This window comes from Xenopus laevis, chromosome 7S (assembly GCF_017654675.1).
Source record: "Xenopus laevis strain J_2021 chromosome 7S, Xenopus_laevis_v10.1, whole genome shotgun sequence".
Taxonomy (NCBI): Eukaryota; Metazoa; Chordata; class Amphibia; order Anura; family Pipidae; genus Xenopus; species Xenopus laevis.
The window spans coordinates 39,709,582-39,726,767 of NC_054384.1; the positions used below are offsets into that span (position 1 = coordinate 39,709,582).

The following is a 17,186-nucleotide window of genomic DNA, read 5'->3' on the forward strand; positions in this document are numbered from 1 at the left end:
TTTTCCACGGAAAAAATTGTGTCCCACCGGCCCAGTCCGACACTGTTCGTAAAGTGATAACAGTTTAAGGAAAAATTTTACATTACGAAATGCACATTTTTATTCTTATTTGTGCAAGTTGGTTTGCTTTTTGCTTTTTACATTCCCCCAATAATGTTATGATTGTCTTTGTGTTTTTGTATTTGTATGATATTGATTTTAATAAAGAATAATAAAGACGCTGAGTTGTAGTCCCGGTATCTACCTCTAGCTGGTCAACTGCAAAACACTAAATGGAGTAAGGAATGGAGATCCCAGCCTGCTCTCCTCCATTCACTCCAGGGACCTATTTATCCGGCTTTTCCTAAGCCTGTACACAAACATAGCCATGCTTTCTTCAACAAATTGCAAGCAACAGTAATCTATTCTTTCTTGGTACTGTATAGCTCACATTTAAAGATGAAAGTTAATTATTTTGTTTGGGTGTACTTGGGTGTGTTTGGATAGGGTATCACAGGGTCCTACTGGGCCTCATGGGGGATGCCAACCTAGAGACACACTCCTTGCCTGAAACCATTGCCACTACCGGCTGGAGGGGGGGTTGCAGCTGCGGTGGGGGTCCGGAGGGAGCTTTGTGGCCGTGTTATAACAAAATGCAATGAAACTTCACATGTACCATCCTCTCATCTGCAAGAATACTTTAGACACTGTTCCCTCTAAGGTGAGCATTTGTGCACACGCTGACACATTTTGAGACCAGTGCACACAACAACTTGTGGTACACACAAATAATTTTGTGTGAAAACATGATCTGAGCATACCATTTTTAAAACCATGCACACAAATTCAAAATGTGCACACAAAATATTTTTTTGTGCACATAGCTGAGAACGCATCAAAAACATTAGGCCCCCAAGTACAATGGCCCTGCACACCCTGAGATATAACTGCAGGTTACCAAACAGGGGCATAACTACAGGGGAAGCAGACCCTGGTGTTGCATGGAGGCACAGGAGGTATAGTGGCCCCATGAGGCCATAATTCATATAAAATTTCAATACATATTGGTAAAACAAGTAAACCTCTAGACATTTTGGGGCAGGGTCAGTACTAGGGGTAAGCAGAAGAGGCACCTGCCAAGGGAACAACAATAGGGGAGGAGCTGTGCTGGTAACTCTTCTGCCTACTCCTTTTGTTGTAGTTGTTTCCTTCTGCTGGTCTGTCCTCCCCACTCCAGCCCTCCCTTCTGCTGCTTCTCTTCCTCAATGCTGCCCTCCTCTGCATTCCCTCCCCACTCTGGCCCTCCCCTCTGTTACTTCCCCCCCCCCCCGACACCAGGGTGAGAACGTGAACGTGCACGCACCCGGGGGAGCTTAGGGCACCCAGTTGGCTTGGCCTGTGCCTGTTTTGGGGGCCTGGAAAATAATGAGCTATGGGGCCCAGTAATATCTAGTTACTCCACTGTTACCAAATATCATTCATTTGGTCACAGAATGGGACAAAACATTTCTCTGACCATTCTGATCAACTGGGAGAAAGTAAATTACTAATTTTTATTAACAATACATCTGTCCCCCAGGCCACTAAAAGCCCCACTATTTCATCAGATTTCAGATTTCAGAATTCCATATTTGTTCTCTGCAACAATTTTTTAAATATACAAATGCTAAACCATTTATTAACCCTTAAATTGCTGACTTTGCAGGCTCTGAGTGGGATCGTCCATATAGAATAATATGAAATCCTGATCCATCAAATCTACCGGCATTTTGTAACTTTGTAAAATGTAACATTTTGCTCACAAAGTAGATTCTATGTCGAATGCTTAATGTGTCATTTAGTGATGGGCGAATTTATTCGCCAGACGTGAATTTGCGCTGAATTTCCACGTCTCGTCGCCAGCGAATAAATTAGCAAATTTGCCTCGAATACTTTTGAACTCATAGAGTTACAGATATCCACCGTGATAAAAGAGAACAATCTCTACATGTTGCTTTTATAACAATCTATATATTTATCAGTTAATACAAATGTCCATTATATATTTAAATACGGGCGAGGCTATTAAAATTCAAGAACCTTGGGTGGCGGTACTGGATCCACAGGTCCTAAAACCTTGAAAATCAGTTTTGTTGATTAAAAAATATACTGTTTAGTTTTTCCATAATTAAAACTTTATTTATTCTTGCCTTCAGCTCTGGAAAAGATAACTGAGTGGTAAGCCAGTTCTTTGCAATGACTTGTTTAGTGGTGGTAAAAATGCACAATTAAGGCATGATGGGGCAAATTCACTAAGATTCGTAGTTGCGCCAGCGTCCACTTCGCCGTGCTTCGCCACACTTCACCAGGCGTATTTTCGCCAGCGCTACACAAATTCACTAAAATCTGAAGTTGCGCTCAGGGGAAGCGTAAGGTTGCGAAGTTGCGCTAGCATTAATTCGCCAAGCAAAGCAAAGTTCTGCTAGCGATGGTTAATTTGCATACGGAGCCAAATTCAAGCTACAATGGAGGTATATGTAGCAGCACTACACAAGCCTGGGAAACCTTCAAAACAGCAAATAAAATTTTTATTTTGCCCTACACGTGTGCCCACTGTATAGTTAAGGTGCCATGAGTTAGGAAATGTGGGGGAAGGAGGGTAGCCCCAAAAATTTTTTCGATCTATCACCCATAAAAAATGAAAAAAAACGCCAGTTTTTTGGGACTTAGAAAAATGTTTAACTTTTTTTAAGCAATACCTATCTACTCTATTGCACTTCGCCTGGTCTGAGGTGGCGAAGGAAGTCTGGCGTAAAAGGTAGCGTTCAGAATAATTTGTGCGTTAGTAAATTTTTCTTAGTTACGTCCGTTGGGCAAATTCGCCAGGCGTAAAGGGTGCGAAGTAACACTATCGAATTTATGCCAGCGTCCGTTAGTGATTCGGCGAATTAACGAAAATACACTATGCTAGCGCATTCATGCTGGCGTTAGGCGCTTCATCGTTTAGTGAATTTGCCCCGATGTGCTTTAGAAATTACATCTATAGATTATTTTTAAAGGAGAACTAAATCCTAAAAATGAATATGGTTAGAAATGCCATATTGTACGTACTGATACCTTGGTAATCCTAGTAGTAAAAACTACACAACATTCACACCTCTGTGAGTTTCAACTGTCACCTCTCTGAATAGTTAAAATGGGCTATTGTGATTGGATTAGTGGAAGAGTTTATATCCCAGGGACTTCCCATACCTGTCAATTAAACTGAAAGAGCTGCTCGGCTGAGTAGTGAAACATCTTCAATGACTATTCAGCAAGTCCAGTTGCTCTAGAATTACTTATACTAGATATACCAGGACATGGATAAATGAGAATCTTCATAGTCATTTTAGGTACTGAACTTATTGTATCAGCCTAATGTTTCAGCTTGTCAATAGCAATAATGATCCAGGACTTCAAACTTGTCACAGGAGGTCACCATCTTGGAAAGTGTCTGCAACACTCACATACTCAGTGTGCTTTGAGCAGCTGTTGAAAATCTAAGCTTAGGCATTGTCCTAATTTACAAGCAGAAAATTAGATTTGTCTGTAATATAAGCCAATGCTACAAGGCTGGTTATTAAATTTTGATGGTAATTGCACCGGTTTCTGAGATGACATTATCTGTATTAAGTACTAATCAGCCTTATATTGTGTAATTTCTATTCTGTATATACAATATATTGTTAGTCGTAAGTGGCAGCAACACAGAGTATGTGGAGTGAATCAGCAGAAAATAAGATGGGGAGCTACTGGGACATCTTTTGAGGCAGATCTTCACTGCTAAAGGGCTGTTGTTGCCTTGGGCTGGTACAGAATCCCAAAACATACTACACAACAATTTTAGCCTACTTCTTAAGTTAGGCTTTAGTTCTCCTTTAGCAGGGCCTCTTCTGGATGTTTTGGTTTATTAACTTGTAGTACTGTGTAGATTGATAGACCCCAATTCATAAGCATTGTGCTTTTTTACAGTACCACAATATGCCATAGTACTTGGCACAGTACCAAAAGTGTCATAGTACTTGGAGTGGCACATCCCCTGAAACAATTGGGGTTAGTTCCAGGGATCCATTTAGCTTTGCAGCTTGGAACCAAATACTGTACCATCTACTCAAGACCTTATATGATGTTTCCTGGGCTAGCACATTAATAAGTCTTCATTATCTAAGGCGAATGACAAATCTGTATTAACCCTCTTTATAAATTTCAGGGTATTGTTGATAAAAACAAAACATGAATGCAAATTGCTTAAAAAAAGGTGTGCAAGTCAACCAGCTGAATAAATGTTTTTAGATAATGTGAGAATATTGACAAAATATTAAGGACAAGCAAAAATTCTTAAATCCTATTTTATTGGTTTTATAGTTACAATGGGTCAATTATCAATTCCGTGCAAGTTTGCCTATAGGCAATAACCCATGGCAACCAATCACATTGCTGCTTTCATTGTTCTACTTGTAGCTGGCTTTAAAAAGCTAATTACTGATTGGTTGCTATAGGTAACTGCCCCTTGGCACATTTGCCCAGTGTTGATAAATGAGTCCCACTGTGTTAGGATATTATATATTTGTTGGGTTTTTTTTTAGTTATGGGTTGAATTCACCGTCAAGACTGTGGACCATTTTTCTTGTAAGTATTATTAATGACTACTTCTCTAAAAATACAGTACCACCTCCTAAAAAGAAGATGAAGTGCGTATAGGAAAATTGATCTCCACATTCAAAAAGCCATTATGAGATATCATATACCTTATAACTAATTGAAGTAAGTCAACAGTTAAAACTTACATACCAAGTAAATATTGCATTATCTGTATATAAGGTTGTTATGAAATATCTGTATAAGGATAAATTCAAGATATGTTTACATGAGACATGAATTCTTGTTTATGTGAATGAAGCTGCCAAAATACTCACCCATAGCTGTTTCCATGGACACTCACACACAATGAAAGGCGATTCTGACTCCGTAGTAAAAGCAGACACAACCAGCTTTAGAGCAGCTAGAAAAAAAACACAAGTACACATGTTAGTGTATTCCCCTTCATGGCCTATAAGCATTACATACTTCTATTTTTAAATGTTTATTTTCTTCCACGGTATATTAACCAATGGTATAACTATAGAGGAAGTAGACACACATTTGCAGGGGGCTGGGGAAATCAGGGGGCCTGTGAATGCTAACTTTGTATTCAATGTACACAATGTATTCTATTGAGTGTCCTTGGATACCTAATAATTGCTCTGGGACATAAGACTAGCATGCTTCCAGGAAGCAATCCTAGGCAGAATTTAGCATTTGTATATTTTAAATGTAGGAGGACAAAAGGTTTGGTCTGCTAGATATTGCCAGGAGGGTTATTAGCCAGCTAGGTTGGTAATTACAGTTGGTAAGCCCCTTAAGTTTAAAGTGTCAGGTTTCCGCTAGGTTATAAAAAAGGGTTGCACTTATGTGCCCAGTATCTTTGGTTCCCCCGCTGTCTGAAAGTGGTTCCATTATAGGAGAAGTAGGTACAAGTGCAGTTTTGTTATAGTCACTCTAGGAGTGAAAGATAGGACCAGGGTTTCATTAATAGAAAAGCCAGAGGCCAGGAGGCTTAGTACCCTATGGTGACATGGCCGACAGGATAGGGACTCAGGGATAGAGGTATCCTTGGAATGTGGAACCACTGTGAGATTTGTCTAGAATAGGGAAGTGTGCAGCGAGGCAGGCAATACTACATTTAGAGCACATAAATATGAAGGGGGGACCAAAATGTAAGGTTACTTGTAAAAAATGCAAAGGGAACTGTGAAGTGATAGAAGAGATGATGGATTGGCTAATAAGAAGAAACAAGAGAAAAGGGGGTACAAAACAGACTGTATAGGTGATGATGGAAAGCAGCATAAAAAGAGAGAGACAAATTAAAAAGGAATACAATAGTGGATGAGAAACTAGTAAGAGAGCAAAAGGATACATAGGATGGTACAGCAGATAAAACACGGTAATTGTGCTTTCTTCGATGACATGCCCTGTGTTTACAGGACATAAGCAGAGAGGTAAAATCAAAGCATGCTGCTGGCAAGGAGTGGATTAAGTAGCCTTAAGAGAGGAAGACAGAAGCAGCCTGGGACAGAAGAGAAGCAGCCTAAGAGAGGTGACAGGACAGCCTTGAGAGGACAGCAGACAAGAGGTGCCGGAAGACAGATAGATGCCAGGATGGGAAGAATGAAGCTGACCTCTATTCCGTTATTCTGGTGCTAACAATAAATAACTGTATTGATTATCCTTAACTGTAAATAGTGTATATATTGTTTTATATTGATTTATTAAACAATATAATCACTTTAAAATACATTTGGTGGCTTGGATTATTTGTGTGTTTGCTCAAAAGAACCATAAACCCTGGTAGTAGGGACAATATTATTATTAATAGTATATCATAATCTTACAATTGCAAACTTTAGTGGGTATGGTTAAAAGGCACCTAGGGTTAAATATTTATGATTCTGCAGCACGTGCAACTATTTACCACCATCTACACCCCAAGATTTCATTTTGAAACAGGTTGGAAAAAGAAATAATAGAGACACAAAAAACCAAGACCAGTTCCAGACCAGTTTCTTTATTTATTTATTTTTGTGTGTGCAAGAGCAAATTACATTTTCAGATTTTCAGACCAAAGAGTAACTAAGACATTTAGCAATTTGGCATGAATTCCTTTATAAAAAAACACTTAAGAACTGTACAATAAAATTACCCATACACTTCAAAAATCAATATCAATAAGTGCCATGCCGTGGCATGTAGCTCTACATCTGTAATAACTACAAATTCCCTTACTAACACAATTGTCAGACACTGAAGTTAAAATCACCACCTAAGAAAGTATTTCTATGTTTATCAAGAAAATTCAAATATCCATATATCCTTTAACACACACACACACACACATAAAACATATAAAATAAAATGTATTCAAAGTCTCAGTGATAGTATCCTGTGTGCCATGTGTTTGTACTCTATGCACATACATATATAAAGAACCCCAAAGTGAGCAGCAGCAGCAAGTGATACAGTAACTTGTAAGGGGTGAACAAATAAAAACACTGATGCAGACTTGATGCCATCTTCTGCCACTGCACTGTGCTTTTTGTCCTTAGAAGGTACAGGGTTAACCTTAAAAAAAAAACCTTAAATTACTTAACTGCACTTAATCACTGTACAATGCAGCAAAACAACATAGAGGGGAAATAAATATAAAACTATGTAATAAAAGGCATAAAAATCAGCACATATGATTTACTGGTCACCTGTTTAAAATCAAAAATCGTATTGGTTCCAGTAGGTACTGCTACTGGGAAAACTTAGTCCTTTTTGTTTCATATGGGGGATAGGAACAAAAGTGTTTTTTTTCTGCTCCTTGTGGAGCTCAAAAAATCCACCTGCTGTTGATTGTATACTGTAGATAGGAAGCTTTGCATACAAGAACAGATTAATGAAGAATAATATATATATATATATATATATATATATATATATATATATATATATATATATATATTTGAGAAAGGCCTCTGAAGAGGTCGAAACGTCAGTCTCCTTTGTGAAAAAAAATTTTTTTTTTATGTTTTCCTAAGCCCTGAGAGTGCGGACCTTATTCTGTATATATATATATATATATATATATATATATATATATATATATATATATATATATATATATATATACACATATCTATATATAGATAGATTTTTTTTTCTTTTTTTTACTCTTTGCGACTTTTTATTACATCTCCCCCCATATCAATGTCAGATATAGTTGCTAAACAGTTTTCGGGTTCGCAAAAGCTGTGTTAAATTCACACAGAGGAAAATGTTACCAACTTTTATACACTTCTCTGTGCAGTGGGAAGTGAAGCTCCATTGAACATTCAGCAAGGGATATACGTTATAGGGCAAGTCAACCCCAAAAATAAAAATTTGCCTTAAAAAACATAATTCTAAGCAACTTTCCAACATACATTTATTAAACATGTCTGATGCTCTAAATGTTATTTTTAAAAACAATTGCTACTGAAAGCAGCATCTGCTTATCTCTTGGGGGCAGATTAACTAAAGGGCAAAGTGACTAATGCTAGCGAAAATTCGCCTGGGCACAACTTTGCATTTTAGTAAATTACCGTTGTCTGGCCTGGTGAAGTGTTGCAATAGCTGCAAAGCCGTTACGGGCGAATTTTCGACGCTTAGTAAATTTACCCCTTGGTTGCTACTTTTTAAATGATGTGGCAAAAGCCTTTGTTACCCTGCAAAGACAGGTCTGTTAATCACCTGCCTTGTTTTACATAATTTCAACAGTCTGAGCCATCAGGGCAGAGAATAGAAAGGGACAGAAAACAAATAACTTTAACCATTGAAAATTTAAAATATATGTATGTTGCAAAGTTGCGTAGAATTAGGTTTTCTTTTATTAGGCAAACAAATAAATTTTTTGGGTTGACACTCCCTTTAAGCTGGCCACAAATGTAAATATCCATTCATTTGTGCCGATAAGTTACCAGCTTGATCCTGAAGGCTTTTATCTGCCCATGTATGACCACCTATTAACTCATGTTGATGCTTTTCATCAAAGGTACTTGCTTCTAAAAATGGTCCTTGCAATTCCATATAGTTGGAATAAGTACCATAATCATGCAAAGGTTTCCCCTACTGATGCTGTGGAACAATGGAGCTACCACCACTCTGAACATGGCAGTAATTCCAGGGTTCCTATAGTGCATTGTGTTAATATGAATAGCAGACTTCCACCAAAAGACTCACATGCAAATGGTGTTTTAATAATGTGTTCTGAAAGTGACACAATCCCCAGTCTGGGGATTTGTAAACACACATATCTCCTTTCATATATCACTTGTTCCTTTATCTAAATTTCTGCCAATGTGCCCATCTGATGCCAGGGTGCCAAGTCAAGTTTTTTTAAATGCATCAGTTAACAGTGCTGTTCCAGCAGAATTCTGCAGTGAAATTCTCAAAATTTCTCGAAAGAACAAATACATTTTTTTAATATTTAATTTTGAAATCTGACATGGGGCTAGACAAATAGTTTTTTTTTTAATGTTTCACCTTTGCTGAACTGAAGGGACAAGGAATCCTAGTGATTTCAATAACATCAGATAGCGACACATAGTTCAATAGAAAAATAATCCAGCTAGCATGTTTTTCAGCTAAATGGAGCTCTGTCAACACCACTCTTGTCTGCAACTGTGGGGTCTGCTTTATTTTGCCTCCTTGGAAATTTTTAATAAGTGGCCACGTGAACGTGCATCAGCATCTCTAATAAAGACACATCTATTACCTATATCGACCCGCCCTATTCAAACTGACCTAAGCATAAGTGTACTAACGAAGCTTCACTAGGCAGAAACAAACGTTAATGAAAGTTCACTATGAAAGGCTTGCGCTGATGAATTTACGCTACCGAAACATCACCAGTGTTCAACTTCGCATTTTAGTGAAGCTGTGAAGTAGAGCGAAGTGTGGCAAAGCCTACACAGGTGAAAATTCATCCTTTAGTGAATTTGCCCCTAAATATGAACCATTTTTTCCCTCAACCATTGAACCAAAGGGATCCTGTCATCGGATTTCTCAGCTGCCCCTGGTCATGTGACTTGTGCCTGCACTTTAGGAGAGAAATGCTTTCTGGCAGGCTGCTGTTTTTCCTTCTCAATGTAACTGAATGTGTCTCAGTGGGACATGGGTTTTTACTATTGAGTGCTGTTCTTAGATCTACCAGGCAGCTGTTATCTTGTGTTAGGGAGGTGTTATCTGGTTACCTTCCCATTGTTCTTTTGTTTGGCTGCTGGGGGGGAAGAGGGAGGGGGGTGATATCACTCCAACTTGCAGTACAGCACTAAAGAGTGATTGAAGTTTATCAGAGCACAAGTCACATGACTTGGGGCTGCTGGGAAATTGACAATATGTCTAGCCCCATGTCAGAATTCAAAATTGAATATAAAAAAATCTGTTTGCTTTTTTGTGAAATGGATTTCAGTGCAGAATTCTACTGGAGCATCACTATTTACTGATTCATTTTGAAATTTTTTTTTTTCCCATGACAGTATCCCTTTAACATATTTACCTTCTCCAGTGGAAGGGATTCTAAAACATGGGGAGGCACATTTATCAAAGGTAAAATTTCGAATTCATGTGAGTTTTTTTTAAACTCCCCATAACTCTCATAAATTTGAAATTCCACTAGTCAAAATGTATTAATCACATTGAATTTTTTAAACTCGAATGAATTTAAACGGCCCGAAAACGAATTGAATTTGATTCGAATTATAAAAACTCGATTCGAATTTAAAAAACTTGATTCGAGTTTTTTCTCCAAAAAAAAACTTAAAAGTCAGGAAAGTTACAAACATCACAAAATTGATCCCTGGAGCTCTCCCATGAATTTACTGTATATAGTAATTCGGCAGGTTTTAGGTGGCGAATAGTCAAATTCGGGTTCTTATTCTAATTTGAGTTTTCACTTCAACCCTTAATAAATCTTCCCCACAGTATGGACTTAGATGAGTTTGCTGTGTATATACAGTATAACACTTGGACTGAAGAAATGCTTGATATCATTAACCTGTCTAGAGTATAGCTTCCTATGCTGCCTTTGGGCTAAGGTCTTGAACAAAGATTCATTATCCTGTGGGAACACAGTTTTTATGTGAAACCTACTATTGGAAAAAAAAAGTTTATACATAGAATCTCTGACATATAAATACTATATTTCCACTATTTTTCCTCTGACATATTTTCCCAAATAATAGAGGAACATTTTATTACAGTATCTCACTTGCACAACTCTGACTAATTTGTTCAAAATGGTACAGCATGAGAATGTTGTTTAGTGATGATAAACGAAGATGTGTCTCTCTGACACTAATAGAGACCTACAGTAACTGTAATATAGTACAGTATACATCAGCTGCTAATAAGTGACAAACCGGGGCATAGATTTAGACTGACAACTTAGTCAACTAACTGAACTGGCTATAAAAGAAGACTGCAGTTCTGAATAGGTGGAATATTAAATTCAATAACATGCATTTCAGGGAGCACATGTCTGTATACATTACCGTGCTAGTCATTAGGTAGAACTCTGTAAACTACATTGAACCCCACTTAAACTTAAACTCAGCATTGTAATATGGATTCCTATAGTGAACATCTTGTAAAATTACAGATGCAAACTTACATACGAGATATTTATGGCACTTTGTCCCTCCATTTATAAATGACACTCTTACAATACAAAAGTGAATAAACCGAAATGGAATATAACATATATATTTAATTTGTATCTTCCTAAAAATGCTTATGATCTTATACAGCCTAAAACCACCCACATACTGTAGCAGAAGCTGTTGCCGAAAAAGAAATACTACGATTATTCTTACAATAATTTAGTCATGAATATTCCATCCTCTCTAAATGCAACTCTTATAATCAATTGTACACCAAATTTACAAAAGACTTTTGGGACAACTGTAATGAAGCTAGAAACGTCATAATTAATTAAACATCAATGCTCTATTAATTCTGTACCCATGTATTAAAAGCGTTTAATTCAAGATACATTTCCAATTGCTGACAACCTGAAAACAATATTTGGTCCAATCAAAGTGGCTAATGAAGCACATAAAGCTGAAATATGCTTTATTAGGGTGTTCTTTCCATAATGTGGAAAATGTTCCAAGTGCTGTGCCAGTTCTGACTGGACAATGGTTTAACATGAATTGGATCTTTTTTTTTTTTTTTTCAAAATATTTTTATTAAACAAAAAGAAAAACATCACCATAAAAGTGTACAGTATTTTTCACATTTGGTATAATATATCACAGCATACAGCAGAGAACATTATTGCATAGGACACATATAAAAATCTTCTCTGGTAAACAATCACTCATTAAGTGCAATCCGACAGCTGAAAATCAAATGGCACAGTGTACATAATAAGCTGAAAGTGATGAAAAAGAAGTAACATAAAACTCAACATAGCAATACACACAAATGAGTTTCAGCACAGCAGCAGCAACATCTCAGATACAGGACACCCCGAGCAGACATAATAAAATGGTACAATCCTCCCAGCACGATATAATTGGGTAAATAAGGAAGGTAGCAGGAGTGGCAAAATATGTCAATTAGAAAGTATCTCCTGGGCTATATCCCAGTTGCCCCAAATGCTATTAAAGCGGTCAATTGTGTCATTACGTAAAGCCGTTAAAAAGTCCATCCGTCTGACATACCTGATCCGGTTTAACAACTCTAGTTCAGAAGGTGGGGATGTCCCCTTCCATTTACTGGCTATACAGCACCTAGCTGCTGACAAAATAGAGTTTGCCAGTCTCTGCAGTGGAGTGGCAACGTGAGGTATGGTATCCCCTAAGACAAATATAATCGGATCTTTAGGTATAGGTGAGGGAAGCACTTTGCCTAACCATTTGCTCACAGAGTCCCAGAAGCCTAAAATCACCGGGCACGACCAGAAAATGTGTAAAATAGTACCCTCCCCAGTATTGCATCTCCAACACTTGGGAGAAGAAGTTTGAGGGAACAAGTGATGCAATAGCGCTGGAGTATGATACCACCTCATTTGTAATTTGTAAATATTTTCCTTGATAATAGTGCATATAGAACTTTTGGAAGCATTCTCCCACATTCTCTGCCATCTGGGCAAATCTATAGAACATTGCAGATCAGCTTCCCACTTTTGCATGTAAGCATGAGGGTGAGTTTCCAAATCAATAGAATTCAGTAAGTAATACCACCGTGATGTTAGCCCCCTTTGAATATAACCGAGGCGGCACAATGCTGACAGCGGATCAATAGGAGGTAGTATACCCTTAGGAACAATAGCCAAAACAAAATGCCTCAACTGAAGATATCTAAATCTGGAAAGGGTAACTTCCCCCGTGTCTGAAGTACACTCTTGGTAGCTTTTTAACTTCCTAGTGAGTGGGTGAAACACCTTAGAGAGGTGGAATAAAGGAATAGTGAGGGTAGGAGAAACATTAGTGTGTTGTAAGTTTGCTGACAAATCTGGATTACCCCAAAGAGGTAACAGCGGAGGTGGGGAGGGTAAAAGTTTATGTTTAGCTATCGTTCGTTGCCACAAGGTTAGTGAATGGAAAGTCAGCCTCAACAGAGTAGGGTAGCAAGGAGGTTTATGGGTAGTCCATAAGTAATAAGCCAGATGTGGGGTATGACAATGAGAAAGTTCCAAGGACGCCCATTTAGTACATGGAACATACTCAACCCAGTCCATCGCCTGTTTAAGCTGCGCAGCCTTATAATAATTTGACAAGTTAGGGATCGCCAATCCGCCTTGCGTGTGATGGGCAAACAATGTGTGACGCGCTATACGATGTCTTTTACCCGCCCATACAAAGTTCATAATCGCCCGTTGTAAATTATCTATTGCTGATTTCGGTACCATCAGAGGCAGAGTGTCAAAAAAATACAAGAGTCGCGGAAGTAGATTCATCTTAGTTGCGGCTATTCTACCCACCCATGATAAATTATAAGTATGCCATGTTTGGAGATCACGTTTCAAAGCTGTCAAGAGGGGCACATAATTCTGTTTATATAAGGAAGCATAGTCTGCTGTAAGCTTGATACCCAAGTATTTGAGAGATTCTAAAGGCCAGCGGTATGGGAAATTAATCTGCAAAGTTTTAGGTGTGAGCCCGTGATGTGAAGAGGGAGTGCCTCAGACTTATCATGATTAACTTTATACCCTGATAAGTGTCCATAGTTCTCCAATATCTGGTGAAGGTTTGGCAGAGAAGTTTGCGGAGAAGTAAGTGTCAACAAAATATCATCTGCATACAATCCTATCTTAAATGTCTGTGTACCCACTACAACTCCAAATACGTCAGGGGATCGCCGTATGGCTGCTGCAAGTGGCTCAATACATAAAGCAAATAGAAGTGGGGATAAGGGGCAGCCTTGTCGTGTACCATTACTTATCTGCAAAGGCTGTGACAAGACCCCTGTAAGTTTGACCTGTGCAGATGGTGTAGAATAAAGGGAATGCAAGGCTGAAATAAAGGGGCCGTGAAATCCCATGCTGTGAAGCGTCCGAAACATAAAACTCCACCGCAAGCGATCAAACGCCTTTTCTGCGTCCAAACTAAGGAGAAGTGATGGTATCTTATGTTTGTTAATATAATCAGTTATCGATATCGCCCTACGGATGTTATCACTCGCTTTCCTCCCCAATATGAAACCCACTTGGTCCAAATCTATCAATTTCGGGAGGATAATGTTCAGCCGAGAGGCTAACAATTTGGTGAATATTTTCAAATCAGAGTTAAGCAACGCAATGGGACGGTAATTGGCACAGAGGGTATGATCTTTCTCCGGCTTCGGAATGAGGGTAATATAGGAGTTGAGTACTGTATTAGGTATTGGTGTACCTGACATCCAATCATTAAATAATGGAACCATACGCGGTACTAACAATTCCTGAAATGTTTTATAGTAGCCATATGGCAGCCCATCCGGACCCGGAGATTTATTTGCCGGCATGCCTTTCAACACCTCAAGAAGTTCTTCAGCAGTAACCGGTTTGTTAAGGGATTCCACATCTAAGGGATCTAATTTAGGGAGACTGGCTTTAAGGAGAAAGTCATCTTGTTTCCGCGACAAAGTGTCACTACCCCCAGCAGGAAATAGATTATATAGTTGGGCATAATAATCATGAAACGCCTTAGCAATATCTGCGGTGCACTAACCAGCCCTCTGCTAGAACGAATAAGCTGCGGAGTTTGGAGAGCCTGCTTAGTTCTAAGCTTGTTCGCTAACAGCGTGTGCGCCTTATTGGCTTTTTCATAATAGATCTGTCTGTACATAGTTAACAATTTGTCCGCATCCGCTATCTTCAAATCTCGTAATGCATTTCTTAAGGAAACAATTTTAGATAAGGTATGTATTGTTGGGTGATTGGCCTGTCTCTTCACCTCCTTTTGTAAGGCTGCCGTGAGTTGATCATATTGCAAAGCCTTATTCTTCTTAAGAGAAGAAGAAGAAGCAATGCATACACCCCGTATAACAGCCTTATGCGCCTCCCAAAGGGTATTTTGCGAGGACACCGAGGGCTGATTAATAAGAAAATATTCCTTCAGCTGAGCAGCAATGTGATCCCTGACAGCTGGAGACTTCAACAAATGATCATTCATCCTCCAGTGGCTCTTATGGGTATGCAGGTTGGTAGTGTGAATAATTAATTCTATCGGAGCATGATCTGCCCACGAAATGGGGTGTAATTTCGCAGAATAAACCAGAGAGGTAAGTGGAGACGTTAAAAATATATAATCTATCCTGGTATGCACTTTGTGTGCATGCGAATAGAATGTATATTCTCTAGAAGAGGGATTTTGGAGCCTCCACACATCTTGTAAATAATAGGAACGTAATAATGTTCGGAATTGAACAGAAGTCTGATCAGTAACCGAGGGTGGCAAAGAATTATGTAGCGCTTGTCTATCCCTGGACGGGGTATGAATCATATTGAAGTCTCCAGCTACAATCATATTAGCATTATTAAAGGAAGCAGTCTTTAACAGGACCTTCCTAAGGAAAGCCAGTGGTCTCTTATTCGGTACATACACATTCACCAAAATTACAGGAACGGTACCCAGGTGTCCAGAAAGGATAAGGTAATGACCAGAGGGGTCAGCTAAGTGAGTCGAGCATGTAAAATTACTATTTTTATGAATCAATATAGCGACCCCTGCTTTTTTCGCGGGTCCTGACGCTCGGTAACAATGCGGGTAGTCCCTATGTTTAATATACCAGGGATCAGACTGCCTATGATGCGTCTCCTGAATACAAAAAATAGAGGAATTCAAGGATTTGAGTTCCCTATAAAGCAAAGCTCGTTTGAGCGGGGAATTCAAACCATTGACATTCAATGAGGTAATGTTAGCCATTAAATAATTTGAATGGGTCATGCAACTTAACCTTCCAAACTTGGATTATCAGCAAAGGCAAATATGTAAAAGTAAATAAACATTTCCAATAAATATTATACCACCAAAATGCACAGGTAAATATCAGAAACCATTTACGAAAATACGTCAAAAATCGTGCAGCCAGCCTCATCACAATCAGACGAATCAGACGATCACTGGGATCTCCAGGAAAAAAAGGGATTAGTCCAGCCACAGGGCTCATTTGTGTGTGCCAAAAAAAAAATAAAAAGAGTAAAAAAGTAAGAAACGGAACAAAATCAAAATAGAAAAACCAACGATAAAGTCGAAAAAATTCCCGTCTTGCCAACATGATCAGTGTGTAAAGACCAAACTTGGTGACCCTTCAAGGCCTCAGCAAGGGGAAGACAAGAAAGTGAGCGGGGTCACCCTGCTCGTGGTGGGTGAGATGGTGTGAAGGCCTACCAGTAGGCAAATGAGTGGAAAAGGAGAAAAACACGTACATCCGACTGCAATCATGGATGGTGGGCATCAGGGGGTCGTGGTAAACAGCAGAGATGACTATGTCTCCCACATTCAGCAAATCCAGAAAGTAACACAAAATTGTATGGGCCAGAGTCCTCATGTAGGCGACGGTGGCGTAGATCTCTCAGCAGGAGAGCCTTGAGTGCGTGGCGGTTTCGGCGATACTGCGGTCCATAAAGGAGAGGGCCTAGAACACGGTGGAGAAGGAGCTTTCGGTGGGGACTCTCTCCCCCCAATCCCCAACTGTGAGAGTAGTTGGGAGCCCAATTTGGGGTCCCGAAGCACATATTGACGCCCATCTTTAGTGACAGTTAGTCTGAATGGGAAGCCCCAACGATAATTGAGATGGTGTTCACGCAGTTTCTGCGTAATAGGCTGCAATAATCTCCGCTTTGCCAAGGTGGTCAGAGAGAGATCATTAAATATTTGTAAAGTCTCACCTTGGTGGGAGAGTTGCTGTTGATTACGGAGCTTCTGTATAATTGAATCTTTACTCTCAAAATAGTGGAGACGAACCACCACATCCTTGGGTAAGTTGGAGGAATTGCTTCCCAGAGCTCTATGAGCTCTATCCATTCTCCATGCTTCTGGGGGTAAGTCCGGGTTTATGGAGGAAAAAAGCCCCCTGAGATATGTGCGCAGATCAGGAGTCGAGACCGTGTTGGGGATGCCTCTAATACGCACATTGTTTCT

General features: G+C 39.1%; 1 protein-coding gene across 1 annotated transcript in view; it reads right to left on the reverse strand.

Moving 5' to 3' along the window:
- The window catches only part of rasgef1a.S (RasGEF domain family member 1A S homeolog), a 155,749-nt gene that overhangs the window by 96,677 nt on the left and 41,886 nt on the right, over positions 1-17,186 (reverse strand). Inside the window, exon 2 of the mRNA XM_041571145.1 lies at positions 4,914-4,999. The gene's annotated coding sequence lies outside the window, so the exon portion shown is untranslated. The remainder of the gene's footprint in view (positions 1-4,913; positions 5,000-17,186) is intronic.